The sequence below is a fragment of the Saimiri boliviensis genome, chromosome 6, assembly GCF_048565385.1.
Source record: "Saimiri boliviensis isolate mSaiBol1 chromosome 6, mSaiBol1.pri, whole genome shotgun sequence".
Taxonomy (NCBI): domain Eukaryota; kingdom Metazoa; phylum Chordata; class Mammalia; order Primates; family Cebidae; genus Saimiri; species Saimiri boliviensis.
The window spans coordinates 8844184-8856208 of NC_133454.1; the positions used below are offsets into that span (position 1 = coordinate 8844184).

A 12025-nucleotide genomic window follows, 5' to 3' on the forward strand; every position below is an offset into this window, starting at 1 on the left:
TAAGCTCAAGTCCTCAGATCAGTGATTCACTTACACAGCTATCAATTCTCTTAAAAGAAAAAAAAAAGCGCTTTCTCTCTCCAGTCAGATTTGCAACAAATTTCTAGCCTGAGGGCAGCTCAGACCACAAACAAAACAAAACAAAAACAAAAACAGGCCTCACACCTGTAATCCCAGCACTTTGGGAGGCCGAGGCAGGTGGGTCACTTGAGATCGGGAGTTTGAGACCAACTCTGCCAACGTGGTGAAACCCCATCTCTACTAAAAATACAAAAATTATCCTGGCATGGTGGTGGGTGTCTGTAGTCCCAGCTATTCGGGAGGCTGAGGAAGGATAATGACTTGAACCTGGGAAGCAGAGGTTGCAGTGAGCCGAGATCATGCCACTGCACTCCAGCCTGGGTGACAGAATGAGACTCCATCTCAAAACAAACAAACAAACAAAAACTCCAATGACTCCTTTTTGTCTAACTTTGTCAGAATCTTCCATTTTGGGGGCAACCATTGTGGGTGGCGTTATAACCACCACACCAGCCCCCAAACCAGTAAGGCAGCATCACCTCGGGTTTGCTCACTGCAATGTCCTCATCTTCTGGTCCAGTGCCTGGCTCATAGCAAGTGCTCAATAAATATTTATTGAACAAAAAGATAGATATCAAGAGTCAAGATGATGGAAAGCACTTATTTGAATTAACTTAGGGAACATCTCAAAGAGTAGTGAGTCATAATTAAAACCTCATAATCCATATCCTAGAACTTAAGCGACTTAGGAACTTCTGATATGCTAAGCTATCATTTTGTTAAGAATTTGTGTACTTATGCAGTTATGTGTAATAAATAATTGTGGTATTTATGGATTTTGTACTGTAGAAAATGAGCCTGAATTATAGAAACTTCCTATATTGAAGCAAAAAAGATATACTCTGTGGGACAATCATATAAACTGTGGAAAATTTTAAATAGTTCCATAAACAATTTTAATGGCACACTGCCTCATGGCAGAATAGCGCATTTTCCCCAACTACTTTCAACTTTTCCATTTTGTGAAGAAGTCTACACAACAGTCATTGTGTGACACCATTAGAGTGGTCACGGCATTGAGGCCCTCTATTTCCTATCATACTGGTTAACATCTCAGTTTGGGCATCTCGAGTTGAACTCTGATTAGAGTGACATGCTGGATTGGTACTGTTCCCATGGATTTATTTAGGAGAGAAGGGGGAGAAAGAGTGATAATTACAAAAACGTTCATCATCACTGGTAGTTGGAGAAATGCAAACCAAAACCAAAGTGAGATACCATCTCACGCCAGTTAAAATGATGATCATTAAAAAGTGTGGAAACAACAGATGCTGGAGAGGATGTGGAGAAATAGGAACGCTTTTACACTGTTGAAGGGAGTGTAAATTAATTCAACCATTGTGAAAGACAGTGTGGGGATTCCTCAAGGATCTAGAACCAGAAATGCCATTCGACCCAGCAATGTCATTACTGGGTATATACCCAAAGGATTATAAATCATTATACTATAAACATACATGCGCATGTATGTTTATTGCAGCACTATTTAAAATGGCAAAAACTTGGAACCAACGCAAATGCTCATCAATGATAGATTGGATAAAGAAAAGGTGGCACATATACACCATGGAATACTATGCAGCCATAAAAAGGATAATTTCATGTCCTTTGCAGGGACACAGCTAAAGCTGGAAATCATCATTCTCAGCAAACTAACACAGAAACAGAAAACCGAACACCACATGTTCTCACCCATAAGTGGAAGTTGAACAATCAGAACACATGGACACAGGAAGGGGAACTTCATACACCAGGGCCTGTCGGAGGATGGAGGGGAAGGGGCGGGATAGCATTAGGACAGACATCTAATGCATGCAGGGCTTAAACCTAGATGATGGGTTGATAGGTGCAGCAAACCACCACGGCACATGTATATCTATGTAATAAACCTGCATGTTCAGCACATGTATCCCAGAACTTAAAGTAAAAAAAAAAAAAAAAAAGTACAGTAGGACATCTATGCTAACTTTATATGTCATATTTATTTGAGCCAACAATTGCCTCCTTTCCTCCATTAAATATAAAATGACCTTGGGTATGCAAGCCATGCACAGAAAAAGAACTTAGAAAGACTGTTTCCTTGAGGAGTTTTCTGAGCGGATTTGCCATACCTGAACTGGACTTCTTAGAAGATATAAACTTACGTTTTGTTTAAGTCACTGTTATTTTTTATCTCTAATACTTCTAAGATTGAAACAAATGGATATTATTAGATTATGGAAAAATCGAGACGGAAAGTGAAGAGGTCTTGTATGAGTGAGGCAAAGATGAATAAAAACACAGTAGGACATCTGTGCTGACTTTATGTAGCACATTTATTTAAGTCAACAATTGCCTCCTCTTCCCCCATTTCCAAGTACCACCATCACCAATCAGAGTGGTTTCATCCTTTCCTAGTTTATACTTCTAAAGGATAAGTCTTCTTGTTTGCTGGAGTACGTCCAACTCAAATTTTTACACATTCACTTATTTTTTTTAAATGGCCCAAACAATCAAATTCATGCCCCTTTAGAGTTTTCCTACTTTGAATATCCCAGGAAACTTCATCCCACATCTGCTGGCCATTGATAAGAAGCTGTGATTGTAAGACCCCAAGCTGCTGTGGCCCCCTCAGAGTTCTCAGACCCAGAGATCCCCCACTGTGATCCTGAGTGACTTCGCCTAGACAGGTAAGTCCCCTCTCGCCCAGAAGTTCCCTTGCTCTCCTTCTATGTGGTGGCCCCCATACCGTAGTCTCAAACACAGTCTCGTGCTGTATGGGACTTCCCCTTTTGTACCACTCTGTCCAAGAGCTATCCAAAAAAGCTGGTGTGTTACTTCCTTTTCTGGCCATGTTTTTTTCCTTGATCAGCCTCCAAGTCCCTCGAGCATTCTATACACTGTCATTCTCAGCTACTCCCACAGGAATAAAATTCTTGCTTTTAGGAGGCCCATAATAAACATGGTTACTTAGGATAAAAACTACACTTCCCAGTGGCCTCAGTAGTAGAGTGGTCATATGACTAAATTCTGTCCTCTGGGGAGATAAGCAGAAGTACCCTCGCCAGAGCTTCTGAGAATCTTCTTTAAAACACTGCGGGCATCTCCTTTTTGCCCTTTCTCCTTGTTCCTTTGTCTTTTCCTCCTTTTTGCTTGTTGGAAATGTAGACAAGATGGTTAGAGCTGAAGCAGCCAAGTTGAAATAGGAAATGCCCTTGGGGATACAAGCCGTGCACAGCGGAAGAACTGAGAACGACTGTTTTCCTTTGAGGACTTTCCTGAGCAGATTTGCCATACCTGCACTGGACTGCTTAGAACATATACACTTGTATTTTGTTTAAGCCACTCTTTTTTTCTATCTCTAATACCTCTAGCTACGATGAAAAACTGATGTTATTGGATTCAGTGGTAGATAGTGTTAGATAATGGAAAAATTGAGAGGGAAGGTTAAGAGCTCTTATATGAAAGAGGCAAAGATGAAGAATGATAAAGGAAGATTTAGCAATACTAACATAAACTGCCTGTAAATGTGGTCACACAGCAGCTAAGTGATGAAGGTAAGACTTACACATGAGTGTATCTGACTTAAATCCCATGCTCTTCATTACTGTTTTCAGTTTCCACACCTGTAAAATGTGGATAATAATAATTGGGAGTCCTTTCATGGGGTTACTGTAAGAATTAAGTGAAATAACTATGGAAAATTCTTAGTGCAGAGCATAGTACATGAACTGTTCAATGTATGCTGAATACATATATATTTTAAATATTTTTGTGGCTGTGCACAGTGGCTCATGCCTGTATTCCTAGCACTTTGGGTAGCTGATGTAGTTGGGTCACCTAGGGTCAGGAGTTCAAGATCAGCCTGACCAACATGGTGAAACCTCATCTCTACTAAAAATACAAAAATTTGCTAGATGTGGTGGTATATGTCTGTAATCCCAGCTACTTGGGAGACTGAGGCAGGAGAATCGCTTGAACTCAGGAGATGGAAGTTGCAGTGAGCTGAGATCATGCTATTGCACTCCAGCTGGGCAATAGAGTGAGCCTCTGTCTCAAAAAAAAAATTTTATCTTTGTGCACACATTCTTCCCTCTATCTGGGATGCCCTTTCTTCCTTCTTTGCCAGGGAAGCAACTTAATCATTTTTCCCACGAACTTTTCATTGACTACTGCCTTTTATTTACCATGTATTTATCTTTTATAGCACTTACCAACAATACGAGTATCTTATCATTATAGCATACAAGGAACTAATCTATTCATAGGAAGTACATGAGATGTTTGGAATGCTGATTCCTAGGCTTTCTTTAAAGATTCAGATTTGGTGGGTCTGAGATGATGCCTAGACATGACATCTGTATGTTTTAGCAAGCCCCTTATGTGAATATATATATATATATATATATATATATATATATATATATATAAATATTTTTTTCTTAACAATTACAGTACTTATTTCTGAAACTGGTCACATGGTTGTAGCTCGTATTTATAACTTTATTTTCTGCTACCCATTCCATATTCCTTTTGCTGTTAGCAAGCACCTCAGCTGGCTGTGGTTCTTTACCTGGTAAAATGACCCAGACTTTCATTCCTGAAGGTTCTGGCTGTTAATATTTGCATCTGAATTGGAATGTTGTAGTTTTCCTTTGACTTTAATCACAGGGTGTGGGAATGTACACTAAGGGATCTTCTGTATTCTATGCAGACTCTTCCTCACTTCCTTTGTGTAGGAGCTGTCTCATTTCCCCTTGGATCAATCACTTCAGCCGTTTCAGTAGCTCCCTTCTTTGCCAGTGGATTCAGAGGCATAAGGAGCCCAAAATGACCAGATGGCAGTGTCAACTTTCCATTCGTTGGAATTATTATTGTGTCTCATGGTAAAAGCATTTCTTTCCTTGGAATTAATTCCTCTAGACCAGTGAAGCATAAGATAAGAAGCAGGAAGGAGAAATTTTGCTAGTGTTGACAAAGACCCTCTCTTTTCTTGACCAAATTTGATTCAGGGTCCTTTGATTCCTCTTTTTGACTAGGCTCCAACTTGGGCTGTGTTCTTGGCCTGCTTAGTCCAGTTTTAGCAAGAATACTGCTGAGTCAGTTTAGTGAGAATCCCCTTAGTATCCCATCACCCTCGATATCGGAACAACTTCCTCAGCCCCATCCCCAGTAGCTTAGCATCCTGGTCAGTCAGCAAGAATCCTGTTGAATCAGTCTAGCCAAAATCTCTCTATCCTTTATGCTTCTTAGTAATTTTCCACCCACTGACCTTCTCCCTGTTCCTTGGCTATACATCTTAACTTGTTGTATTCATTGTTGAGCCCAGTCTCTCTCCCCTATAGTAAAACTCCTATTGCAATAGTCCCTCCTGAATAAAGTCTTTCTTACCATCTTTAACAAGTCATATGGGATTTTTGTCTTTACTATTCAATCACTAGGTGTAATAGTGAATGCTCCCACTCCCATTTGGTGATTCTTGTGATCAGTTAAGTTCAGAAAACTGCTCTATTAGGTGATGTGCTGTCTGAAGGCAGAGCCAGCTTTTCTGATCTTTTTATCTCCTGTACCTAGCCTACAGTGACTGCTTGATAAATGTGTATGAAAGGAATGATTTACCTTGAGATGGGCTCTGAAGAATGAGTGCAAAGGCAGAAGGCACAGACCAGAAGACAATCATCAGAGGAGAAAGATTACAGCCAAAGCTCAGAGGAGTGGGGGTATGAGTGGTATTTGGGGAATAGTATGCAGAGAAAGAGTAGGGGAAAAGTTTGAAAATGTATCTGGGTTACATGGTAAGGCCCTTGGTCACCAGGGCCCCAAATGTCATTGATTTTAGCCAGCAGTGGAACGTCCCTGAAGGCTCTTGAGTGAGACAGTAATGCAGTGGGAGGTGTGCATTTCTAAGATTTATTTAGAAACAGTGTGCTACCTGGATTGAAGAGAGGAAAGACAGGAGATTTAAAAGATACCTCTTCAGCAGTTTTGCAGTAATCCAGCAAGATAATGAAAGTCTGAACTAAAGTGGTAGTAGGCATGGGGGTAGAATTCAAGATTCAAAAGTTCTTGATGATTTTTCTAATGAGACGGAGGATGGCATCATCTGTGAATAACATCATCTGTGTTATTCACACACAGATGATGCCATCCTCCGTCTCATTCCTGTCTATTTTTATCATTGACACTAGAAGCACAGGTAGCTAGAAGCAAAGCGTTATTGCTTATAGTGTGATCATATTTTTTCACATTGAACACATCAAAATAACCACAAAAAGATCCTGAGCTTCCCAGAAACACACTGAGTGCATAGATAATTTACCAAATGGATAGAATTAAATACTCTAATAGAATAAAAACAAAATGGTTAACTAAAGAGCCTTGTTGGCTAGAAAACGGCAGCTTCCATAAAGACATTCATTCAATTAAAAATGAAGCTCAGAAGGTCATGTGTTGATTTCATATCTTCCTATAAAATACATCTGTAGGATTTTTTAAAAATCCACTAACCTCATAAATTAATACAATTTAAGTTAAACATTTTTCTGGGAAGGAAATAAGCATAGTGGACCTCTGCAATTTAAATGAAGCAATTATTTCAAATAACATTAATTGTCCCGGCGCTGTTCATCAGGTCTCAGGCAATTGGAACATTGAAACTGCAGTCTAACTCCTTTCCACAAAAAGAGAATCGTTTCAGAAGTCATTTTAAAAGCTTTTGCCTGTCGTCTCAGTGGGGGTGTTTGCCTCACTCGCATTCCTTAACTTCTTTTCTTTCTCCAAAATATGAGAGTACTATGGTTCCTGGAGAGTCCCTTCTACCTCCAGTTCCAGGGAAGAGACAACCGACCCATGCTATGACAGTGTTTTCCATCACCATGTGTTTTCCATTACCAAATGTTTCCATTTCCGCAGTGATGGTTCAGGGCTCATGACCTGACAAGAAAATATATGGATCACTAGCATTTGGTTGCTGATCACAGAAACTTCCAATTTGGCTAAAATAATGACATTTGTTTTCTCTTACGATATGAAATCTAAAGGTAGAGCAACCCAGCCATACCACGGTAAGGGCTCTAGGACTTAGCTTTGCCTGCTCCACAGGTTGATATTGGCCTCAGGATGATTTTCCTCATGATCACAAGAAGGCTGCTGGCAGCAGCTAGGGTGACATACTTCCTTTCTCATCCCAAGAACATAAAAGAGAGAAGGAGTCTCTTGCCCTTTAACTGTGGTAATTTAGGACATATGCTCAATCTGAGCCAATCACAAGACCAGGGGAAAATCTTTCCTGAGTAGCTTAAGCCTTGATTCCTGATTTAATCATCGTAATAAGAGGAACAAAACAGTAAGATTGGAGTACACCAGTCAGGATCCTGATGATGGAACGAATATCCAAAATGGGCAGTGTTCTCTCAGGAAGGCAGAAGTTAAGAGGTGGAGAAGTGAATGTTAATGCAAAAGGTTGTTAAAATCCATGTGTGAACTAAGACTGCAAAACTATCATGAGTTGTAAGAAATTACTTGGCGGAAATTCCAAGTAGGTGGCAGAGATGGCAGAGAACTGATTAGATGCATCAATTATATTTAGTACATAAAATTGTAGACAGTAGAAATTGAGAGAGAATTTGGTGTGAAAGGGTTTTAAAGAAAGAGATGCTGGTGTGCTGTGAGTCTCAAGCCCTTACCCTGTATGGGTAGAACATCAAATCTCAGCACAAGCTGAGTAAATGAGGCTGCATTGGAATCACTTGGATAGTTCGCTGTTTCCTTTGCAGTTAGAGAATCAGTGTCGATGTGACTTGACTCTTACTCACCCTGGAAAATCTAGAGGCTGGAGGTGGGCTGGCATGTTGTTTTGGAGGTAGAATGAAGGGGAACTGCTGCTATACTGGGTTGGATCTGCACTCACACAGTTTGGGGGAAAAAGGAATGTGTGAATGTTTCCTGTGGCCTGGATGTGGGTGGCAGATAAGCAAGAGAGGCACTATATAAGTCATCTTAGATCCTTTCCATTAGGAACACTGGAGGAACAATGACCCTCAACAAAAATGAAGCTGAAGTGGGTCCCCCATTCCCTAGAGCTTGAAGAGGAATGAGGTGCAGGAATGGTGTGCATTTGCCCAGATCAAAGAAAGTGTAGGTGAAAAACCACTGTGAAAGTGTAGGTGAAAAACCACAGTTCTCTAAAGAAGCGCGCAAAGTGAGTGAACTTTAATCATCTGCCAGACCCAGCCAGTATGAAGCCACCTTACAATATTATCAGTCAAGTGCGGACTCTACTAACCTCTTTCCTGCCTGACCTCCCTGATCACCAGTCCCAGAGGGGTCAATAGCTGGAAAGCAAGCTAGAGAAGGAAGAACAGAGAAAGAAAGAAGAACCAGCCTCTCTCATCCCCACAAGGGGCCAGCCTATAGCAGGCTCTAATTTAGTTGCAGAAGGGAAGAAGATTTTAAGTTTAATCAAGTTTAGAATTTTAATTATTATCTGGGACTGAAGATTTAAAATGATTAAATTGACACTGTGTTTACATCCCAAAGTGACTTTTAAGCTTTTTTTTATTAGTTACAAAAGACCTGAAATCATGAGCAATCTAGGAGTTTTCATCCTGGAATCATTTCACCTTGGCCATGATCTGTATAAGAAAAAGGAATACTTTGCACTATGCCTCTCAATAACCAGGTAACTAATGACTAGACCCTGAGACCTCTGCTATAGCTGTTCAGAAAAACAAGTGTCTTGGCTCCTGTGCTTGCACAAAGCAGCAGCAGCAGCAGTGTGACCTCTTATGCATGATGTTCACTTCCCCAAATCTGGCATGGGGCTATCTGTCTGACAGAATTGAAATCAGGTGTAGAACCAGAGCTGAAGGGAGATTGAAGTTGTAGTCTTGCCTTTCTAGGCTCAAGTATGCAGCATGCACACCCATGTAAGGAGCTGGCATGGAATCAAGGCAACCAGCCTGCAGTGTCTGCCACACTGCTCACACTGCACACCTGGCAATCTATGTCCTGGGTAGTTTACTGAAGAGAGAATTAATAAGAAATTGTCTACTTCATGGCCTCACTAGACCTGGAAGCTGGCTACTCACTGCCATCCAGGGATGACCCCATCACTGTCTCCTGCTGAGTGCTACCTTTTGCCCAGACCCACCCTTTCCTTAAGCAATGAAGCTTCTTTTCACAGGTCTCATCAGAGCCCATTAATATCTTACTCATTGATATGGTTTAGCCGTGTCCCCATCCAAATCTCACATTTTGAATTGTAATCCTCGTATGTTGAGGGAAGTACCTGTAATCCCCACATGTCAAGGGAGGGAGGTGATTGGATCATGGGGTCAGTTGCCCCATGCTGTTCTTGTGATAGCGAGTCCTTATGAGATCTGCTGGTTTTATAAGTGTCTGTCATTTCCCCTGCTCACACTTCTCTCTCCTGCCACCTTGTGAAGAAGGTACCTGCTTCCCCTTTACCTTCTGCCATGATTATAAGTTTCCTGAGGCCTCCCTATCCACGTGGAACTGTGAGTCAATTAAACCTCTTTCCTTTATGAATCATCCAGTCTCAGGTAGTATCTTTATAGCAGTGGGCGAATGCACTAATACACCCGTCCTCTGGGGCCCAGCTGAAGAACTGCACTGTCCAGGAACCTTTCCATAGGCTTTCCACCTGGCTCCTTTTAGTGCCTGCTTTTCTGTTATTTCATAGCATGTCCTGCCCAGAACATCATTCTTTTTTTTGGTTTTTACACTGAATTGTATAAACCTTTCTTTGTTTGCCCATTACTTCATTTATTCATTTAACAAATATTTAAAGACCCATTCAATGTGCTTTGCTTGGTGTTAGGTGCTGAATAAAATAGGCATAGTCTATGTCCTGTTAAAGTTTACAATCGTGTATGGAGGGGACAGACATTGAACAAGTAAGCAAATATGTAAATATATAATACAGATTGTAATAAGAGTTATGAAAGAAAATTACCGAGTGCTTTGAGAGAGAAAATCAGGGGTCTATCTTAAGTTGGGTAGTCGGAGGAGTTAGTCCCTAGCAGGTAATATTTAAAACAGGAAGTATAAGCGGGGGTTAGACAGGTGACCAGTAAGAGAAAAAAACATTCCAAGCAGAAGGAATTGTATGATTAATGACCTTGAGTCAGGGGAGAGATCAAAGCATTCTGGGAATTAAAAGGATAGTATGTTTGGGCATGGTGGCACAGGGTCAGTAGCAAGAATAAAATGGGCTTAGAAATATAAGCATATCTCATGGAGCCTTCTAGGTGGTGTTAAGAACTTTAGTTTTAAATCCATGAATACTGGAAAAATTTTGAAGGGTTTATAGCAGAGCAGTAATATCACCCAATTATTGATTTAAAAGAACACCCTAGCTCCTCAGTGGAAAATGGATTGCAGAAGAGCAGGAGCAAAAGGAAAGAAACCAGCTAGGGAGTAACCACAAATGTCCAGACAAGAAGTCTGGACAGTGGCTGGCCACGAGGGTGGACGCAGGGGAGTTGGAAAGAATGGCTTATAATTGTTACTGTCTCGCAAATAGATCATAAGCTTTGTGTCTTTTGTGTATGCTGGGCATCTTCCTTGGTGAAAACCTATAGCTATACTCCGGAAGTAAATATAATGAATCAATACATTAATTAGTTAATTAAATACATGCTGTTTTAATCTCTTAAAAAGAGGAGCTGATCTATATTAACTGGATCAAGCATTTCACAACTGCTGAGAAAGCAATTATATAGACATATAGTCGATCCATTTACTTTGCTAAGAAGACAGACTAGTTGCGAGAGTCAGTTTGGTTACTTTGGTCATATTAACAACTAAATAATGCAGACTATACGGTTATTCAGAATTATGTTTAGTCAGTATGCCAGTTCAAGAGAAAATCAATTCTATTTAGGTCAGTTTAACTCTGTTCATTACATAGAGCTTTGAATGCACAACTTAGCATTATAGTATATAACAGCAGTTCCTAAAACATTTTTAATTTCATAAACCAATATATTTTTTTCTAAAAATTGAGGGACTGCTTAAGGTTGATACTTTTCAGATTGTCAAGTAAAGGTATTAAATCAAACAATCAAACAGTTTCAGATCTTCGCCACAAGCAACAAAAACTAATTCTGGCTGACAAGTAGAAAAAAAAAATTGATGGTGAGAGTTTTGTGGTCTGGAGGCTAGCCAAACTACCAAGAACACTGCCCAAAATCTTTGATACGATGAAGACACCACTGCCACTGTGGGTGCCACTAAGCAGTAGACGCCACAGGTTACATGGCTAATGTCACTAATGCTGCCTGCTGATGGCACCTCTAACTGACTTGTGGTCTTTGGAACCTGGATATAGTCATTATTGCTGCTACGATTTATTCTCATAATGGACTCTGTACAGGCCTTGCTTCCCACACAAGGACTGGATAATGCCTACGTACATTTGTGAAGGAGGATCTTCTTTGCTCAACCTACTGATTTCAATATTAATGTCTTCCAGAAATACTCTCACAGATACATCACAAAGTAATGTTTCACCAAATACCTGGATATCTCTTTGCCCAGTCAAGCTGACATATAAAATGAATTATCATATGACCTAATCAAAGCATACATAATACTGCAGAATACTGAAGATTTAAAATGTTAATATTGGGTTTTTTTTAAATGAAGAACTTCATACCAATAAATTGAAATTTTTAGAAAAGATAGAATAATTCCTAGTAAAAATTTCACCAAATTTATTTAAAAAATGAGATGTTAAAAACCTAAATTCAGATACTTGATTAAAAATTTTCCACAAAGGAAATTACTGGCCCAGATAACTTCACTGGTGAGTTCTATCAAACGTTTACGGAAAAAATAAGCTCAACCCTTTACAAGCTTGAAACATTAAAAGAAAGTAAACTCCTCTGACTTTTATGAGACTAACAAAATATTGAGATTAAAACCTGACAAGGAGAATATG

The 12025-nt window shown here is 40.0% G+C and overlaps 1 protein-coding gene across 1 annotated transcript in view; it reads left to right on the top strand.

Moving 5' to 3' along the window:
• The first annotated feature begins 2618 nt into the window (after positions 1-2618).
• The window catches only part of SLC36A4 (solute carrier family 36 member 4), a 186646-nt gene continuing 177239 nt past the window's right edge, over positions 2619-12025 (top strand). Inside the window, exon 1 of the mRNA XM_074400341.1 lies at positions 2619-2750. The gene's annotated coding sequence lies outside the window, so the exon portion shown is untranslated. The remainder of the gene's footprint in view (positions 2751-12025) is intronic.